Here is a 22,089-nt window from a genome sequence, read left to right on the forward strand (position 1 = left end):
ACACACACACACACTCCAGCATGGCGTCTGATCACCACACACACACACTCCAGCATGGTGTGGTCTGATCACCACACACACACACACTCCAGCATGGCGTCTGATCACCACACACACACACTCCAGCATGGTGTGGTCTGATCACCACACACTCACACACTCCAGCATGGCGTCTGATCACCACACACACACACACACTCCAGCATGGCGTCTGATCACCACACACACACACTCCAGCATGGTGTGGTCTGATCACCACACACTCACACACTCCAGCATGGTGTCTGCTCACCACACACACACACACACACACACTCCAGCATGGTGTCTGCTCACCACACACACACACACTCCAGCATGGCGTCTGCTCACTCACACACACACACACACTCCAGCATGGCGTCTGCTCACCACAGCACCCACACACTCACACACACACACATACACTCCAGCATGGTGTGCTCATCACAGCACCCTGGGAAGATATGCATAAACTACTTATGGGCGACTCGGAGAGGAGAGGATCTGAAAGCGGTTAATCTTCAGTACCGACTGTGTCTCTCTCTCTCTCTCTCTCTCTCTCTCTCTCTCTCTCTCTCTCTCTCTCTCTCTCTCTCTCTCTCTCTCTCTCTCTCTCTCTCTCTCTCCAATGCCTCTCTCTCTCTCTCTCTCTCTCTCCGCTGGCATTGCACAGATTGAACATGACAGAAAAAGGCCTTTCTATTCTCAGAGAAGGTTTTCGCCTGCAATTAAAACTGACATTGCCGTTTAGGGTATGAATGTCTGTATCTCTCTCTGTGTATGTGTGTATGTATGCACGTGTGTGTGTGTGACTAAGTGTAACAAAGCCTCTGCTAGATGGCTGTTATGTTGCTGGCATTGTGCTGACCTGTACACAGCCGAAGGCCCTGCAAACGTTGCTGGTGATTTCACACTCACCACCGAGGCAGTGACCTGTGGTCTCGCTCTCTCTCTCTCACACACACTCACAATGCCACCACAGCACTGATTGTTGCTGTGGATGTGTCTTGACGGCTTGTGTTCACGTGTGTGTGTTTGTGTGTGTGTGTGTAGCATGCAGTGTGATCTGTTTTCATCCAATCCCTCCTGATAGGATTTCACATGCTGCCAATAATCCACTGGCAGTGCAAAGAACCCCCGTTCTTCTTTAATACTAAAAATAATTTGGCCGCAGCGACGGAGGAAGCCGTTTTTATTCCTAAACCGTGCGGGATGGAGCGACGCGTTTCTGGCACAGCATTCGGCATGGAATTAGACGGCAGCAATCTCCCACTCCATCTTAGGCAGCGTAAAACAGAGTGATTTGTGGAGTTGCATTTAAGGGATTGCTCACCCACAGCACTCAAGAGAGCAGGGCTTTTTACCTGATTCTCTCCCTCAGGGTACTCCCTTTCAGAAAGCAAAATGCCCCTCCTCTCACATGGAGGAAATAGCTAGCCATCGCGCTCCTTTTTTTTTTTCAACAAATCCCAAATGCATTTGCACCCCATTCTTGGCAGATGTGTCTGGGAAATGTGCTACTCAGAATGCTGTTTACGTTGATTACTCAATTTGGAGATTATGAAGAGAGCTGGTATATTGAAACATGATTTATTCATGGTGACATTCAGACATATGATAATCATTATTATTATCTGACGCCACAGGACCCATATAGTTTCCTTGGTGATGACAAGGTGTCTGGAATATTATCTGAGGTCTGTTAATGTTTCTCCCTCGTGCTCACATGGAGGACAAAAGGGCCCATCAGGTTTATGATCAATAAGAGCACATTGTGTGAGAGAGAGAGAGAGAGAGAGAGAGAGAGATGAAGGGTGGGATGATGTGGAGAGAGAGAGAGATATGGAGGGTGGGGTGATGAGAGGGTGACTGTGTGAACGGTGGTGGAAATGAGATAGTGACGGAGAAGGAGTCGAGACAGCACAGCACAGCACAGTACAGTATAGCACAGCACAGCACAGTATAGCACAGCACAGTACAGTATAGCACAGTATAGCACAGCACAGCACAGCACAGTACGGCATGCCACAGCGCTAAAAGTGCCGCCAAGCTCCTGCCACTTTATTCTATTCAGGGTGCAGGGGAACCACTACAGTCACTTCAGAACTACAGTCCCATGCCATCTGAACTGACCACATATGAAATGCTTAAGCATGCTAGTCCAGAGAGGGCTACTGCTTCAGGATGCTGCTAGTCCAGAGAGCATGCTTGTCCAGAGAGGGCTACTGCTTCAGGATGCTGCTAGTCCAGAGAGCATGCTTGTCCAGAGAGGGCTACTGCTTCAGCATGCTAGTCCAGAGAGGGCTACTGCTTCAGGATGCTAGTCCAGAGAGCATGCTAGTCCAGAGAGGGCTACTGTTAGTCCAGAGAGGGCTACTGCTTCAGCATGCTGCTAGTCCAGAGAGGGCTACTGAAATAAACTGAGACAAAAGAGGAACCAAATAAGTGGATGTCAGTATATGCAGAATCTTTGAGGTGGCTATGCTGGTTGCTTCTTCATTTTGTGTGTGTGTGTGTGTGTGTGTGTGTGTTCTGGGGGTGGGGATGGGGGGCACATGAGAGAGTGACTTGTTTTGATGCTGATTTTGGCTCCTCCATTCTAGCCAAACCAAATAAAGACACAATACATACATACCTTCAATTTTTCTGTCTCCCATATGGCAAACTAAATGCTGCTTAATTATAGTTTGTGGCATCTCTGGTTGAAAGCTTTTAATCTTCATGTCACATGTCTGTGCTTTCACTATGAGTGTGTAAGCATTTAGGGTCATTGTCTCGTGAACCATTCTCTGTAACAAAAGAAGATTGAGGTCTCTGGAAAGTAGAAAGCTGGTAAACAAGACAGGGCAATCACGAACGGAGAATGGATGTCAGCCGTAGTTGCCCCTAAGCAGAGCAATTGCCTATTGTGGGTAATGCCTCAGAGAGAAGCTAACACGCTAGCACTGTCATCCGAAGAGAAACGTCCTGACGCACAGAATGAATCAATGTAATTGACTTTAAACAGCATAACCCTGTGCTTTAATTACCCTCCTGAAACGGGCTGTAAACAAACAGAGCAGAGCAGGGAGTGGTGGAGGATTTGGGAAGATGGTTGAAGGACTGATGATGGCTGAGGACTTCAGTGATTCCTCTGGCGCCACTGCTGTTATTTACCTTTTCATTTTTTTAAATCCTCCATACTTTCATGGGACTTTAAAGACTGTGTATTTGACTTGTGTTTGTGCAAAGGAGATTTTATCTCTTGGAATGTTTTTGTTTTCCTCTGAAATGAGTTTGGAGCAGCCATCCTGTGCATGTCGCTCACCGCGTGAGTTCCAGCGATGACACGTGTGGTCTGGACCCGGCGGCCTGGTGGCCTCCTCTGACCGGCCGGCCGGCGCTCTGCCAGGACGCCATATCTGATGGAGAGGAAGCGCAGGCCGCTCTGGCAGCTGCGGAGACATCAAGTCCCCACCGCCAGCCTACATCCCTTCAGCACACACCCCATCTTCATGCTGAAAGCACTTCACAGAGTGAGGAGGAGGAGGAGGAGGAGGAGGGTGTGGTAGCAAGCCAGCGGCGAGCGAATCCATCACAGCAGCTGCCAGCGGTGCTCTGTTAACATGCGAGCGCAGCTTGGAAAAGAAAACAAAAGCGTTGAGAGAGAGAGAGTGAAAGAGAGAGAGTGAAAGAGGGAGAGAGTGAAAGAGGGAGAGAGATGGCGAGAGCGAGCGGAAAAAAGGAAAAAAAACATGTGTACGCCGTGCCGAATGTAACGCGGCAGGAGGTCCAATCTAGTCCCAGTCTCCCACCCCCCCTCTGAGCTGTCTCCGCTGTGCCACAGTGCCACTGACAAACTGGTACATTTGAGTTCTCTTCCCCTCCCCTCTCTCCCGTGGGTGATGTGACGCCTCATTTACATGGATGCGAGTGGCGGCAGCCCCCCCCCCCCCGATGTACATCGGCACGGCCCACTGGCTGCTGTGTGGGGTTGGAAAGAGCCACCCAGCCGTGTGGGGTTGGAAAGAGCCACCCAGCCGTGTGGGGTTGGAAAGAGCCACCCAATAGCTGTCAGGGAACCTCTGCGTGGTGCGATATTCGAAGTTTAGCACGTGTGGCTTGTGCAGAACCCCATTTCAGCAGGTGCTTTGGGTGCAGAACCCCATTTCAGCAGGTGCTTTGGGTGCAGAACCCCATTTCAGCAGGTGCTTTGGGTGCAGAACCCCTTTCAGTAGGTGCTTTGGGTGCACATAAAGGTGAATAAACTCTGTTTGAAATTCAACCCCATTGGGTCTGGGAGGCTGAAGAACTGCAGCTGGTTGTAAATCTGAGGTCTGAGTTAATCTGATCTATATTTGATGAGGTGATTGGGGCACTGCTAGCTTTACAGAACTCACTGCATGGACTCTGGATCACTACTGGAGTCTTCACAAGGTTGGATCACTACTGGAGTCTTCACAAGGTTGGCTGTCATTAATCAACTCGAGGGGGAAAAGACACTTACTATTGTTGTTCTGCGCTCTGAGTGAGCGGCACTATGGTAGCGTTCGAGTGAAGGCACATCAGTATTTCGATTTCGGGCGGTTTACTTGCTTCGTCTCCAGCTTCTGCTCACGCAACCGTAGTGGAACTGGGCGACGGCGGAACTGGGCGGCGGTGGGACATTACATTACATTACATTACATTACATTACATTTAGCAGACACTTTTTGACCAAAGTGACTTACATATGTCAGTTATATTACAAGGGATCACATTGTCCCCGGAGCAACTTGGGGTTAAGTGCCTTGCTCAAGGGCACAACGGTGGAAGCCGGGAATTGAACCGACAACTTTTAGGCTACTGCACTCTAGCCCACTCTAGCCCAGCCCAGCTCCTTAACCACTACACTACCACCGCCCACGGGACATCGTGAGCGCTCCAGTGCCGGGCGATGGCAGTGTAAGCCGACCAGGATCGGCTCTGGTTCTGCTCCTCCATGGGCTGGTCGGGGCGCGTGGAATGTTAAGGGGATTAAGAGGAAACTTCTGGAGAGTCCCCTCTAATCCACAGCCCAGTCTGATCAAAGGAGCCCAGATAGCTTTGAGCTTCACTTAGTTTCTTCTACTCACCCCCCCCCCTTCCAGTTTGGAACTGTAGATTTTTTCCAATTAAATGATTTCTCTGTAGTTGTGGATGTAATACTATGCAGTGTGTGAGTGTGTGTGAGTGAGTGGTGGGATGAGAATCGTGTATCTTGTGAGCGAGAACGCATGTGGGAGAAGCACAGAGAAGAGGCTCTTAATTCTGGAGGTGCTTTAATTCTCTGAGTTGTGTTTTTGTCATCTAATGGGGGGCAAAGGGGCGTCGCTGTCCTTGCGAGTGTGCGTGCGAGATACTCGACTGAATTGGCACAAATCTCAGTGGTGCAGCACGCAAACAGAATTATTAAAAACCTCATGAAGTGCCAATCTCACTGCCAGAGCTTTCTCCAGCTCTGCCCCCATACAGAGCCCATTTTTCTTTCCTAGAGGCTCTCTGGTCTGACTAGCAGGTAGAGGGAGTGCACATTTCTGCACATTGATAAGAGTTGTGGCGGTGTTGAGCCGGGTTGGTCTCTAGAAGCTGTAAAGATGCTGCTTCACTCCATGTCATTGGAGTGAAGCAGCATCCATGTCACGATGCTCTCGATGGTCCCGTCATGACTACATTCTACAGAGGGACCATCGAGAGCATCGTCTCCAGCAGCATCACAGTGTGGGGCGGAAGCTGCACAGATCAGAACAGGAAGACCCTCCAGCGCACTGTTAACACAGCTAAGAGGATCATTGGAGCACCACTCCCCTCCCTGCAGGACATTTACACCACCCGCCTCACCCGCAAAGCACTAATGATTGTCAAGGATACAACCCACCCTGCACACGAACTGTTCAGCCTCCTGCCCTCTGGAAAGCGGTACAGGAGCCTCCGCTCCCGCACCACCAGACTGGCAAGTAGCTTCATCCACCAAGCAATCAGGATGCTGAACACTCTACCCACTCTCCCATCACTGACAGCCCCCCCCACCCACCAGCCAACCAGGAACCTAGGAAACTAGGATCCTGTCTACCAAACCCCCCCCCCCAACACCGCCATGTGGAACTGCACTGTGACTGCGCAGCCAAACGTGTTGCTGCTTCACATCAAGCCTGATATACTTGAATTACTGCATACTGCATATCAATGTAAATATACAGGTCACACAAGCACAAGTTTAAACTTCATGTAACTGTTAAGACTATAGAAATATACAACACAACTACCTCTATTTTTTTTTATATATATGTCCTATATTTCTATTTTGATACATACATGTTCTATATTTCAGTCTTGCACTTTAATTTAATGTTTATTGTCTATGGCTATGTCCATAGTATGTCTATGTCTGTATTTAAAGTATGTCTATGTCTGCATGGGAAAGTAAGAAACGAAATTTCAATTCTTTGTATGACCAGTGCATGTAAAGAAATTGACAATAAAAGCCGACTTGACTTGACTTGACTTGACTTGAAAAATGTCACTTCTACACAGACACATTAATATGATTCTGCTACTTAGTTCTTGTGTTTGTTGAGTGAGTATTTCTCTCTGCTCTCTCTCTCTCTGTTCTTTCCCCACCTCTCTCTCTCTCTCTCTCTCTCTCTCTCTCTCTCTGCTCTCTCTCTCTCCCTCCCTCTCTCTCTCTCCCCCTCTCTCTCTCTCCCTCTGCTCTCTCTCCCTCCCTCTCTCTCTCCCCCCCCCTCTCTCTCTCTGCTCTCTCTCTCTCTCTCGGTTAGTGTGTCTATCTGTGTGTCATGCACTCTACAGATGGGCGACCTAATGGATGTTATTGATGTCAGGATTCTATAATCTGTTCATTCTCAACTTTTTTTCTTTTTTAACACGCTTCTGGTCCTCCAGTTAGCGTGCGCGCACACACACACACAGGTTTTACTGTATTTATTTATAGTGACCTATATTATCTTATTTGTTTTTGTCAGAGAATATGGTTCAATTTCAACCACTGTGTTGGGACCTGCTATGGTTTATAAAATCGTCATGAACCTCTTACTGTTACAGACAACAGTGCCTTGTCTGATATGATGCAATTTAGATCAAGATATTTTTTTCTTGAAGATGATTTTAAGAATTGTGTGTGTGTGTGTGTGTGTTTATAAATCATCTGAACTAATTTGATATTGATTGAGGGATTCACAGGAGGGAAAGAAAAAGAATTTCATTTTGCTTTCTGATAAATTACTTTGAATTGCATTGCAAGAGATTTTTTTTTTTTAGTTAAAAAACATTGATACCCTTATCTCATGGGCATATGACTTTTTGAATCATTTTGTTTCAGTTGAGCTTTCCAATAAAGCAAAACCTTCAAAAAAGAGTTTTTTTTTTTTTTTTTTTTTTTTTAAATGGAAATGCTATCAGACAGCTGCTCTGCTCACCACCGTAACAGGCTGCTATTATGAGCTGCATTACATAAACATTGACTGCTGCGCTGCAATTGGCATTTCCGTTCACTGTTTGGAATTGCTTGCTCTGAGCATGGAATGCACACCCCTATCACTGAATCCGTGAAAACATGGAGGGGGTGGGGCTGGAAAAAAACAGAGCATCAGTTGTGAACATTACTGGGCCTACAGCCAACGCTATCTGCTATCTTAGATTTGATAAGAACACACTAGCTTGAATCCACCCAGCTAGCACTTGAAAAATGCAGCCAGAAATGGTATGAGAAGAGGGTGTATGGGAAATGTCCACGGAGATGGAAGGGAGTGGTGAAGAAAGCAGGGCATCCATTTTAGAGACACCTCCTGGAAAGTACACCACGGGAGGATGTCTGAGCTGGATGTTATTGAACCCAGCGGAGCCCCAAGCCCACCTCAGCCGCTATTTAAAAAACATCGTCATTATCACTGTTGACAGCACTCATCTATTGTTGACGGACATTCCTCTATATTAGATCATGAAAACAGCAGGGACCACTCTGACATCCGCAGGTAGCTTTGGCCTACCACCACCTCCACGGTCCACAGAGGAGAAGTCTGCTGTTCTCAGACACCACAGTAAAGCACAGCCTGTGCTGTTCTTAGACAACACAGTAAAGCACAGCATGATGGGATTGTCAGGGCACTCATGGTCTCCGATAAGTGCTTGACCTTTCCACACTTCAGTGTTCACTCTCAGCTGTTGTTTGCTAAAGCCGACCGGATTAAGTCTTCCAATCTGTCCACAATCTGCAGTCGAGGTTCTCGCTCCTTCTCTCCTTTGATCCTTGTCAGCACGTTCGGAGATAATTGTGGGTCCATGCACAGGCCCCTGTTGCACTCCTGTCATTTTGTGTCTCTTGTTCCGCAGCGTCTCCCCCAGTTGCATTCCAGAGGAACTTTCCCCTCTGGTTGTGCGACAGATGAAAGGATGAGAGGGAGAAGAGGAGAAAAGGGGTTAGGGCTGCCATAACTTCTTCGTCTGCGGTTATCCTCTGAGCGTCTTCATCGCTCAAACTCGCTCAGGCGGCCCATGACAGGATGTTGATGTGCTTGCTCCAAAGCCTCCGCTCGCAACCTCTATAGGACAGAGTTCAAACCCCAGTTGACAAGAAGCCGTCTCTCTCTCAACTGTCAACCATGCACACACACACACACTGCTACACTCAGACGCCCCATTGTAACGATGGAGCCCCATAGACCACAGCAAAGTTCAGATGTTAAGCAAAGTGATTGAGTGATGAGTCGAATTTCAATAGGAACTCAAATGGGTGCTTTTCTATGATGTTCAGGGATGACCGTTTTCATTTTGTAGGCATGAGTCTCTTTTTTCCTTTTTTTTTCCGGCCGCCCCTGCGGTGGAGCATTTTGCTGGGGAGGAGATCCTTGTCGACCCCTGCTCTGGGTTTGCAGAACTCTCATTTCAGAGAGAGGCGGGGAGAGCAGCAGTGCAGCCTGACTGGAGATCAGATTGCTGAAGTGGAAAAATGGCACTTTTATCAGGCTGTGGAACAGATAGCTGGGCCCCCTGAATCATTTTCCCTGGACTTAGGGTTGGAAACTGTGCGTCCATGGCTGTTCATGGGCTAGCGCCATTTAGAGGTCTGTGGCATACCTATTCGGGACTAGATGCCACAGGATCTAGTAAGCTGATTAGTGACTTAATGAAATGTTTTCTCAAGTTTATCTGTTCGGTCGGGATTTCCTATAGCAATTCCTCCATTTTTCTTAATCTCTTGCTGATCATCGTAATTGCATGGGACCATATTTAATATGGAATGAAAACGAAAAAAAAACTCCTGTGGACTAAGCATTTCATGCTGTGATAATGTTAATGAATCTGCTTGAATTTACTTTATGTGATTGTGTAAGGATATGTAAAGTGTGTGTATGTGTATGTGTGTCTGATCTATTTTTCTATATTTTGGCTCCCCATATAATTTTTTGATGACCGTATTATTATTTTGGATTAGTCCAAACACAAACAGTCTTCACTAATAATCCCAGATTTAAAAGGTCATCCATGTTTTGTAAGGCAAACACACAACAGCAGATCAGGTATAACCAGAGCAACATTATTGGAGGCTTCCACAGATTTTTTGATTGGATCTTTTGTGTTTGCATTCATCCAACCCAGATAAAGCTGTGAACAATATGCAGCGGTGGATTTGCGTCAGAGATCACATGCAACTGTCATTTTCACTGTATGGTTTCGATGCCAAAAGATTAGAGGGCTCGATGTGATGTTAATGTTGAAGACTGACTAGGGGAAAAACATCACAAATTTTAGTGAGCCAATTTGCACCTTCTTGCTGTTCTCTTATCAGACTGTGAAATATTAGCAGTTTGAATCCACTTTTGCTGAACCTAAGATATACTTTCCTCTGAGATTTCCCCCCAAAAAAGAGAGTTATGATCATAATCAATTCTGTTCACACCTCTTTCTTCAGTTTGCTGCCAAATACTGTAAGTATTTAATTTTCTCAGATCAATTTGTGCAGCCTGTCATAAAGTAGCACATTCCCCTCCCCACCTAGCACATTATTTCAGCTTCTTCTTGGATTCAATTAGACTTATTTACTGGGATGGAGATTAACTTTTGACGCTTGCACCTCCCACTCTGTCACACTTTGGAAACGTCAAGTGCTGACAGTTTCATATATCCCACAGGGCCATGCGTCCAAAAGACAGATATTTTACCCCAGGTCCACATAGACAGGGATTTCAAGTAATATAGTGTTCCTAACAGTGATGCCAGTAACGCGTTACTTAGTAACGCGTTAGTCTATTTTGACCACTTTTTTCAGTAACGAGTAATCTAACGCGCTACTATTTACAAACCAGTAATCAGATTAAATTTACTTATCTAAGTTACTGTGTGTTACTATTTTTGTCATTTTCCTTAATAAAAAGATATATTATTTGCTTTCTTTTTGTCTTGGGATTAATGTCATGTAGGCTATGCTCACGTTTTCAGCATGAGGACAATTCACTGCAGCGACACAAACGTAAACAACAATGGAGGGAGAGAGAGAGATGCACATTTCATTAGTCATTACTTTGAGTTTGTGTCAGCTAAACATGACAACATTAAGGTACATTCTTTGATAGCGGCTTCCTGACGCCCGCAAATTACATAAAATGTCCCGGAACCTAGAGCGAACAAGAGCACGCAAGCCAGACCGGACTTCAAATCAAAGATTCTAGAATCTTTGCTTCAAATCGCGTGTGCATATGAGTTTAATGCGCACACAACGGAGAAGGAGAGAGAGAGGGGTGGTGCGTTTGTGCCTGAAGCGCATCCAAGACCGAGAGCATCCTGGTCTGTTTTGCTAAATCAACCAATCAGTTTTCAGTGTAAGTGTGCTTATATCTCTTTTCTCCCAAACATAATTAATCAGTTCAGTCAGTGTATCTAGGAACAGACGCGTCATGGCAGCGTCAGTGCCCCTCAAAAAGGAAGACTTAAGACCCATTTCACATCAGACTACACAAAAGTGTACCCAATTGTCTCAAAAGATTAAAACATAATGATAATCTTGCGCACACCACTGTTTGTAACAGCGACTTTAGCATTGCTCACGGTGGGTTAAATGATTTGCAAAAAATATTGGAGGGCGATGAACAGGAAAACTGAAATCCCCACTCAGGGTTTTGATGGAGAGGTAGTCCAGTGGCTGTGCTCATTTGCATAATACTGAGCAGTGATGAATGCAACATTTAGCACACGCTCTCCACATCAAGGGGCCACGTCTGATTATTATTATTTGTTTTGAATGGCAGCAGTACTCCAGACGACTTGTGTTGATCTTTGTGTTCGCATTCTTTGGGGACGTCATCTCCAGAGGTCCTGCTGCTGTGAAGCTCTGGATGTGGAGCAGTCTGGATTCTCACTGGGGAAGTGTCTCTGTGTGTGTGTGTGTGTGTGTGTGTGTGTGTGTGTGTGTGCGCCCCTCGCAGGTTTCGCTGCTTCGGGTGGATTCTCCTGTGGAGAGGCTGCAGTTAACAAAAGCCATGCTGAGATGAAACGCTGCACGCACTAGCGCTGTGCCCCAGCTGCGCTTCACTGTGGGATCCATTATTTCACATTTGTAATGCCTTCTTATGCGGGACAGAGAGTGGGACAGGGGGCTGTGTTCTGCTTCAAATCACCTGGAAAACAATTTTCTCTGAAGATGCTGTTCTTTGTGGTAACTGTACTCTGTCTAGCCAGAAAAAGCAAGCGATTGAAGGTGAGGGAGCTCTTGCATATGAAGCCTCATCCTTGCACATCCATACGCCTTCCTCATAGACTCACTGAGGATTAACATAGATTGTCCACTTCAAAGGTTTCACTAGCTGTGACTCCTCTGTGTGTGTTAGCACAGTAAGTGCCAGTGAAGAGGGTTTTCTTTTACAGACAAGTCTGTTTACACACAGACCTTCCCATTGCAACTGCACTCCAATCACTGTGGAGTGCCTGTGGCAGCCGAAGACTAAATCTCTTCTTGAGTCAAAGGTTGTGAGATTATAAGGTCTTTGTGAAGTCAGCAGCAGCCATGCTGAAGAGGATTGATGCTATAAATCCCCCATATATAGGTCACGCGACTCCTAAGCTATTGAGTATCGAAATATTGCTATTTATTATTATTCTCTGCACCGTAATTGCAGGCATGTCAACATTAGAGGGATTAATCCTTTTGTGCTTCCCCTCATTTCCTTTCAGCCAACGTGTGTTTCTTCCCATTTGCACTGTTGTGTCATCAAAAGGCATCCACTCGGGAGCCAAGGAGAGAAATGATTCACCTGAGCAGTTCGCAACGCTCCCTAATCCGCTCAGCCGTCAGCACGGCATCTCGGCTAAGCAAACCAAATGTGTCGCGGGTTGAGAGGGGTAAAGAGGGAACTTTTAAAACCCTTCAGCCAGAAGTCTCCAAAAATGCCAGCGTCAGTATGGGAGATGGCCTGCCCTGTTCTGCTGTGGTGTGAGGCTCGGGCATCGCTAATGAAATCGCGCCTGCCCTGATACTGCGTTGTGACTCACACTGTTGCTTGTCAGATGTGAAATCGACGAGTCGGTGAGAGTTTCAGCCTTAACCTTCTTACAGACTGTCCAAGGGTGCAGAGCAAAGTGGGATTGGTTGAGACTCGGATGACTCCACTGCCTAAGGAAGACTCATTATATGTGCAAGGTGACGAAGCAGAAGAAGCCTTCTATCATATCGAGTGCACCAGGCTTTGATTCCAGCCTAATTGGGTGCACGGTAGCCCCTGGTACCATGGATGCAACTAATTAGGGTCTTGTACGAATAATTAAAACGATGTAGCATGGACGGTTTAAGTAGGATGTGTGTTTAGTGGAGCAATTAGGGACTTTATCACCTGGAAAGATTCTTTATCCATTTTCATCTAGTCTGCCTCCCAGAAGAGGGAAATTGAGTGTTTGTTTAATACAAAAGGTTTTTTTCCCCTCTTGCACTCTCTGAAGGATCTAGTTGAAAGGACACGGTGAGTGAAACTTTGGAGAATTGACTTTGATCCTCTGGGCCTGGTGCTTATCAGTGTGAAGAACGGCTGTGATAGCAGGATCTCTCTAACCCCTGTCTTAGTTTCTGCAGAACCCCCCATTACACCCCCCCCCCCGCCCCCCATTAAAGTTTCATAGCAGCACGGCAGCACTGCATCTGTGCTGTGGGCTTCCTCCTTATTTATGTCGGAGAATTTCCCTAATAAGAGAATAAGAGTGCTTGAAGTAAATCCCTCTCAACTCTCATCCTGCACAGGATTAATCTCCTTCACTCTCTGCAGGGGGAACAATCGCTCAAATGAAAAGACAATGGACCAGCTTATTGAAGATGTGCTATGTCCTTTGTGTCTATTCTCTCTGTCTCTGTTTTGACCGACTTTCGTTTCAGTCTTGTTTTCTTCCTGTTCCCCACAATATTTCCCCGCTCAACTCTCCCCTTACCCCATTAGCCCTTTGTTTTGAGAAAGGATCGTGTTTTTAGATTTATCTAGCCCTATTTTCTTTTTTTGGACGTGACCCTAAACAGTATTCACCACCAATGTTGTCTACAAAAGGTGCCCAAACTTTTTACAGAAAATCAAAGTTGAACTATAAATGCGAACCCAAGGCAGTATACACATTAAACTTTAATTTATAATCTTCAGACCGACATACATTCCTTGAAACATGAATGAGTCGAGGGATAGAAAACACATTCATCTCCTTATTCCATCTAGCCGGTGTTAATTGATGGTTGGACAGGGAAATCTGCAGTTATTAATCGGTCAAAGTGTTGAGCAAGAAGAGATGACGCACAGTGAAAATTCCATTTGCATAGCCCACATTTAAACAGTCCCATGGCAATGCACAACACTCTGTGTGGGGTGTTTGACTCTCTTTCCTGGACTTGCTGCTGCTGATGGTGTATGGTTTTGAGCGACTCTCTGCAGTGGCCATCTCGCTAAGTCTCCACGGGAGAAATCGGCTCCACTCACTCAGCAGACCAGGACTCAGATAGTAGCGCGGGAGTCAATTCCAAAAGTACTCCAAGTTCCATTCCAGGATTGAATCATCAATTTCCATTCAGCCCTGCTGCCTGGGAATGGAAATTGGAATGCGTCTCGCACAGTTTCTTGAAATGAAGGCTCTCTGAGTTAGATCGGACAGTGGCCTCATCAAATATATGCCTGAAGGAGGGCCTGACCTTGACTCCTCTCGACAATGTTAGAGGTGAAATTGCGTCTCTGGACGGTGCACATTAGTCCGCTGCTGAAGGAGACGAGGATAATTATCAACAGAAGGCTGAACAGATAAGGAGCTGGAATGGGCGAGTGAACTGAGACACCAGCGCTATGAGAGCCGGCGCCCATGCACGGTAGTGGGCGCACAAGATCCCAACAAAACGCTGCCAACAAAAGCAGGGCTTTGATGTTGCCGGGCCCTGCCTAAGCCCTGACAAAATGTCACCTTGTGTACAGCACATGAAAGACTACCTACCTTTTTTGGGGGGTGGGTGGGTGCTGAGAAGCGATTGTATCTATTGCATCCTTAGATGCTCATTTATCACTGGCACGCCTGTTGGTTATCTATTCTGTCTGAGACCAGATTAAACCGGTTTGTGTTCAGGAGGGACTCATTTCCTCTTACCTTTTGTTCCCCTGGTCCGATTAGGAATGGCTACCATTCATGCGGGAGGGTACGTTGTGGCTAAAGAGCCCAATGGATGATACCCTAAGCTTTAAGCATAGCAGACAGGTAGGTGTGCTAGGTGCTATAAAACTACTTCTGGCTCTAAGCATTGCACTAATACAACGGTCCATTTTTCCAGGATTACTGCTTGCAGACGTGAAGGCCTTGCCAATAAGAAATCATGCCAAACACTTAGAGCTTCTCTTTTTTTCTGTTTTCAGTCTTAAATTCCTGTGAATTACAGAGCAACCACGAGAAGCAGACGTGTCTCTTTTTTGAGGTGGCACAGTTGCACAGTTTCTTTTTCCTCCGGCCCTTTACAGGCAGCCCAGCCGAGGCTTGCACGTGTCAGACTGCTGAGATGTTACTCCGGGCCTGACTGACAGCTAGCTGATCATCTCCCCGATTTCAGACTTAATTAACCTCCACATCCAGCCCATCAATCGTCACCCGTATCACTACAGACATCTGCAAGCCAATGAGCAAGCGGGACAGTACAGCAGCATCAGTGGCAGGCCAATGAGCAAGCGGGACAGTACAGCAGCATCAGTGGCGGGCCAGTCTCAGTTCCAGGCGTGGCTAGTCTAGAGGGATCGCATAATTAAAGATCAAAATGTCCGGTGAAGACACAAACATTGAGAGATCGGGATCATTGTGGTCCTGTTTTGTGCACTAGAAATGGGGTTCCAAGTGCATCTTCCTGCAAAAAGCTCAGTCAGGTGCTCCTCATTTCAAGGTCAACAGAGTTCTAGAACACAAAAAAGGGACTGGAACTCACTGATAAATGTACATCCTTCAGTTGTGCAAACTACCGTGACTTCATCGGAGTCTGAATCTAATTTGTCAGTGAGCTCTGTTCTCTAGGAGCCAGTGGTTCGTTTAATCAAATAATATTCCTTCCAGAATATTATTTGAAGTTTGCTGTTAGATGAGCCTGATATTTCAATTTGATCTGTGTTGCTGGCTGAAGTTCGGATGGTGCATGTGTTATTGTTTTTCAAATCGCATACTTAGCGATACCAGGAGCCAATGAAGTTCTAAAATAGTCACACAGCAATCTGACACGCTAATGAGGCAACAGCAGTGCGACGCTGCAGATTGATTGGCAGATTTGAAGCGATGACATTTCCATGCGGAGAGGCGGTCACTCTAGTCCACAGCGTGTAGAAAAGCGGGGAGTGCACGGGTGTTGATCTTGAAGAAAAGGTCAGGCCTGTCTCGCGGGACCGAATCACTCGCTCCTAGTCAATGAGCGTCTGCACGCTTCCAACTGGTGGGCTCTGTGACTGTGTGTGTGTGTGTGTGTGTTCGTTCATATCTGTGTGTGTGAGCCAAGGATCACCACCACAAAGTCCATGCAGAGAGAGAGAGAGAGAGAGAGAAGTGGCCTCAGCCGGATGGCAAGGGCTTCTGCTTAGCCTCATTAATTATCTTTCTTTTTTTTTTTTTTTTTTTTTTTTTTTAAAGTGGGGCGAATTGGCCAGCACAGAGAGAATGAGGTCCCTCTGGCCCCTGGCTGTGTGTGTTCTAACACCCATAAACCTGTTGCCTCCACCTACTTCTAGCCAAGGCTGCATGCTGGAGTAGGTGTAGGGCTTTGTGCTGGCCAAGGGCCCTAATTAGGCTGAGGATGACCACTGGGAATCCAGCTGTGCTCCAGTCAGATCTGTGCTATGAGCAAGGCCATCAAGTCCACACAATGGTGTTTGTTTAGCCATTACCAAAGCTCTGCCCTGTGCAGACCACAGGCTTTAGTGAGGCTTTTTCCATGTGTGATGGCTTAACCAATTCGTGGTTCATATTTTTGGACATGGGTTGTTTTGAAAGACATCATGGGGCTGTTTTTATCATTTGAAGTACATTTTGATAGTTTTTTGGCTTATTGGTTTAGCATATTGCATTAGCATATTGCATTACACAATACCACTTAAACCAGTCAAATGAGAAGCTAGAGCAAGTGTACCTGGATCAAATCCTTTTATTGGCCATGGGTGCTTTGAGAGGATGCTGTCTACTCACTTGATTTCATTGCAATTATACCTCACATGGCTAAACGGATCACTCTCCCCATTAGCCAATTTTGCAGGCATTTGTATCATAGCAACCAGCCAGTCGTCTAGCGTCTACCCTCTTAAGCCAGTGACCATAGCATTATTGTTATTGTGTCTTATTTCATGCATCCATTTATGCCATGGCTGTAATGTAACTGCTCCTGAAAACGTTATCCGCTGAGTTGAGTCATTGTCGATGTCCCAGCTGTAAGCCGTTTGGCTTCTCTGCTGTCCAGAAGCAGATGTCTCCCCGCAAAAGACTGATATGCATTCATCGCAGCAGGCGCAACCCTGACCTCTTGCACCCGTCTCTGTGAGCAAAGCCTGCTGCTACCGACAATGGGGCCACTTTTCTGCTCTACTGTAAAATGTCAGATGTTCCATATAGAGATTCCTGTAATATTATTGTTCTGCCATGACCTTTTTAGGGCAGTTGAAATGGGCAAGAAAATGTATTGTGTGTTGAAGAAAAACAAATATCTTGAGCAAAAAACTAGTAACATTATGATAATGTGTTGAAACTAATAACATTATGATGGTGTGTTGAAACTAGTAACATTAGGATAGTGTGTTGAAACTAGTAACATTAGGATAGTGTGTTGAAACTAGTAACATTATGATGGTGTGTTGACAACATTAGGATAATGTGTTGACAACATTAGGATAGTGTGTTGAAACTAGTAACATTATGATGGTGTGTTGACAACATTAGGATAATGTGTTGACAACATTAGGATAGTGTGTTGAAACTAACAACATTAGGATAGTGTGTTGAAACTAGTAACATTAGGATGGTGTGTTGAAACTAGTAACATTAGGATAATGTGTTGACAACATTAGGATAGTGTGTTGACTGCTGTCATGTTCTAAGGGGAATAAAAACATAGTGGTGACTTCTGAAGTTGAATGACATTGAGTTGTTGAAGGATCAGTATTCCCCTTGAAACCTCTGGAACTGAGAAGTGAAACCAAACCATATTAGATCCCTTCATGGCTCATTGGCCTTAATGCTCCCAGTGGTAAATCATTGTGACCAATAAGGTGTGTAATGGATTTTCTCCTCTGCTCAGTCTCTGACTTCTTAATTGTACAGCAGTATGAAAATGTTTGTCAATGACCAAAAGTTGAATTATGAAAGTGTGACTGTCTAGAGAGTGAGAGAGCGAGGGAGAGAGAGAGAGAGAGAGAGAGAGAGCGAGCAAGGGAGAGATTTCTGCTCTTCATCCAGTCCTGCGTTTAATAGTGTTTTGCTCAGGCCAGCTGTGTCCATAGCAGAATGGCCACATCATGCCTGTGGAACAACAACTCATCCAGGCATGGTAGAGCCAGAGCACACTGGAGATCATCCCAGTCTTTGTTTTGTGTGTGTGTGTGTGTGTGTGGTATATTTGGTTTGTTTTTTGCTTGAATACACTTCCCAGATGGCAACAGGGGAACAGCAGTAGGAAAAGGGGTGGAGCCACTTTTGGTGAGAGAGAAAGACTCTGATAAAGAGGCCACACTTTAGACAGAAAGGCTTGGAGTGACTTGCTGCCAGAGCATCCTGATCCATGAGACCTCCAAAACAAATCATATGCACGCGCAAACTCTCTCCATCCTCACTCACTCACACGCACACACAAGCACACGCACACACCTAAACAAATGAGCTCACGCTGGTCATTTGTGATGTACATTTGTAAACCTCCTTCGGATGTGTGTGTCTCTCCCCCTCATCTCCAGGGAGTGTTTGTGTCTGCACTTGGGGGGGGGGGGGTGCAGTTTACACTCCGTCAGGACAGCTGTGCCCCCGCTAACTCGCTCGGCAAGAGCTGTTTCAGCCGCACAATGGCTGGGCCTCCTGCCTCCTGCCAGGGCGAGGCGAGGCGGCCTCCGAGTCAGTCAAATTGAAATAAATGAACTGCCAGGCCTGACGGAGGGGTAATTGTTCATATGGAAATTGGATTGCCGTTGTCACACGAGCTTTCCTAAGCACTTCTAAAACAATTTTCTCCTGCCTGCGACTGTAGGCAGTTTGGGTTCCTGCTCTGAATGACATTTGCCTTTCCCCTTTATGTTTTAGGCCGTTTACAAAAAAAGAGAAAAAAAAGGAAGAGGCTCATTATGAGCGTTCCATGTGGAAGCATTCATTCACAATGAATTTCATTGTGTGACACTAACCCACTTTTCCATGGACTGTACATTTTTAATTACGCTGCAAGATGAACGCTCCAGCTGGAAGCCAAAGGGTTAACTGTCCCTTCACCCCCACCTCTCTCAGGGAGGATCCCTGTTTAATGGCTTCAGCTTTTCCAAGCTTACTTTAGCTTTTATTCATCTATGAAGCTAAACGTAAACATTACATTATCTCCATGTACAATCAAGTGCATAAGTGCTGGCTGGTGTGTTAGGTTTTCAAAAGTGGATGTGATCTATATGTCAATGTGTATCTAAGTGCTGGCGTAAGTCAAAGACAGTTGCCATCAGAGATGTTTCAGAAGCATTACATGCTGTTAAAGGAGTCAGCGCCTGTGCCCTGGAGGCTGACTCATCAACCATTCTCACTTCCTTATACTCACTTGACTTCCTTATGTGGGCAAGGAGGGGTCCATCAATGCACGGCATCGGTCTCAGGAACAGATCTGACTGGAAGTCGCTGTCCACAGCTTTGTGTTAGCCCTTAATGGGGTTTAATGTTGACCAAGCACACAGACATAGTGCTGGTTACTCAGTGGGCAAACACTGACGGTGTTTTCTTTCACTTTCCCTCCCTCAGCCGTCTCCTGACCCCCCCTCCCCTCCCTCAGCCGTCTCCTGCCCCCCCCTCCTCTCCCTCAGCCGTCTCCTGCCCCCCCCCCCCCCCTCCCTCAGCCGTCTCCTGCCCCCCCCCCCCCCTCTCTGGGCATTAATCTCAGTGTTTTCAGTAGGTTTTAGGTTTTTTTTCCTGGCTTGTTTAGACACATCTTCGCCTCCCCAGGATGAAGAACTGTCTGTATCTCGCAGCTTAGAGGGAGCATGTCGTATCTTGTCTCATATTTCAGATGTGTGTGTGTGTGTGTGTGTGTGTGTCTTCAGACATCCGGAGAGACCGGCGCTCTCCTCTCAACCTGCTTAGCTAAACGTGCGTCTGCATTAACGAGCACTAATGAGAGTAGTTCTCCGTTCTGTTCTGTTCCTCCAGGTAAGGCTTTCTCTCTCTCTCGCCTTCATTCTCCAACACCATTAGAATTTCACATTCGGGGTTTTCTGAGGCTGTGTTCTCCAGATGTGCCGGGCTCATTAGTGACCAGGCCATTTCATTATTATTTATTTGTGCCCATTAGGGGCTGTTGCTAGCTTTAGGGTAACATGCTAAATTCAGAGAAGTTTGTATTTAGTCGTGTGTGTGTGTGTGGCCCACTTGGGCAGAAGAAGGCTTCCGTCTCCCTGTTGTATTGTACTGGTTTACCCCCTGAAGGTTTTGGAAGCATCTTGAACTCTGGTGTCACAGATATAAAGGTATGAACAAGTAATGAAAGGAATGAGAAAGCATCTGGGGCAAAGTGGGAACATGTCTTTGAAAAGTGTTCAGGATTCCATTTTTTTAATGGAGTGACCAATATCGAGTTCTAAGGAATTTCTTTTTAGTCAGGAATAGCTTTGTATGAATACACAAAATATTCTTTGAAGTTGTGCAAGTCACTAGATTTACATTCCTGTCTTTTCTCAACAGAACAAGACATTTCTGTGCTCATATCTTTGCTTGCTTTCTGCGTTATGTTTTGACTTGAAAGAGAATTTTGTGAAACTGTGGGAAAGTGCCCCCATAGAAGAGAGAGAAGAGATAGATAGATAGATAGATAGATAGATAGATAGATAGATAGATAGATACTTTATTGATCGCCAAGGGGAAATTCAAGAGCGCTTTTAATTCTAACAGTTGTCATGTGACATTTGGGAATGGTATTAGGCTGGTCTCGAACATACAATTTCTTTCTGACCAAATGGATTATGCAAATAGCTCGTCTGCTTGTCCTCATCTTCGGTGAACCAATTTCTGTTCTGAAGACTTGATGACCAATAGAGCACCTCTGCCGCACGTAACCATTTTATTCAAATGTCACATTTGTGTTGTGACACTGATTACATTTTCCAAAACAATTTAGATTAATGAGGCCCCGTTTAATCAGACGGGTTAGTGAACGTTCGGTATGCCCTCACTTGTTTTCATTCAGCTGCGCCGCTGGTCAGTGATTGATATTGGCTAAGCGAAGGGGTCATGACCTTGAAGAGCAATAAGCAGATGTGTCACAGTAATTGAATCACAAATGTCCATGATGCAAGCAGCCAATGGTCATCCATCCACCTAAGCCCACTTGTTTCATAGCCACAGCTCTAGTATTGAATTACTTGCACATTCAAAATCAAATCCGTCAGAAGCTCGCCGTACTTGATATGACAGACACAGAAAATGGTGTGTATGTTTCTGTGACGTTAGGGCCACCAGTTATCTTCAGGCTTATCCAGCGGGAGTTAGTCAAGAAAAGTTCTGCATGAAACTAGTTTGCATCCCTGTTTCAGTTTTAAATGAAACCATTTAAGCCTGTGAATTAAATAGGGCAGATACATTTACTTAGAGAAATGGATTTTGAAATGGAAGATCCTTGTGCATTTGTTGGGGTGGGGGGGCGGTGGATTAAGTAAAATCGGGCAATAAAGTGGGACAGGCACTTGTATGTAAATGTGAATCCAACCTGAAATTAACTGGGCCCACAGGGCAAATGTATAATCAGTCGTCTCCCCACTAAGTGCTCTGAGGCAAAGAAGGTTAACATAATATAACAGCCATTCATAGCTGCCCACTGGGAAACTCCATCAGGGGTTTTCAATTTGACAGAGGTGTCTCAGGGCCTGACAATGTGGCTGAAATTAGGAGGGGGACACTTCCCTACTGAGAACGCAAAGTGCCACCTGAAACCCACAGGCTCAGGTGGGCTGGAGAGTGATGGCGACCCGTGTTGCCTTACCGACATATTAAACTTCATAATACAAGCTGTGCCATTTCATTTTTGCACCACAGGCACAAGGAATATTTTTTGTGAAATTGTTTTTGTTTGCTCACAGTGTTGGTGTTGTCTACATTCAGAGTTGTTCTTAAAAGATCCCAGAGATGCTTCTCTCCTCCCCAATCTGTCACTCAACCCTCTCTCTCTCTCTTTCTTTCTTTCTGTTTGTCTGTCTCCCTCTCTCTCTCTCTTTTTATCTGTTGTAGTCTCTCATGCTTTCTCACTTTTTTTGGCTTGATCTGTCAAACAAATGACTAATGTATCAAAATAAGTGTGCATGAGTTTTGGTCATAGGTGGGTTTCATTTGAATCATTTCAGCTTCATGCACTTTGAACAGTGATTG

General features: G+C 45.8%; 1 protein-coding gene across 1 annotated transcript in view; it reads left to right on the forward strand.

Moving 5' to 3' along the window:
• Positions 1–22,089, forward strand: part of plxnb2b (plexin b2b) — a 112,483-nt gene that overhangs the window by 62,787 nt on the left and 27,607 nt on the right. The gene's annotated exons all lie outside the window — the stretch shown is intronic.

Source organism: Alosa sapidissima, chromosome 11 (genome assembly GCF_018492685.1).
Source record: "Alosa sapidissima isolate fAloSap1 chromosome 11, fAloSap1.pri, whole genome shotgun sequence".
Taxonomy (NCBI): domain Eukaryota; kingdom Metazoa; phylum Chordata; class Actinopteri; order Clupeiformes; family Clupeidae; genus Alosa; species Alosa sapidissima.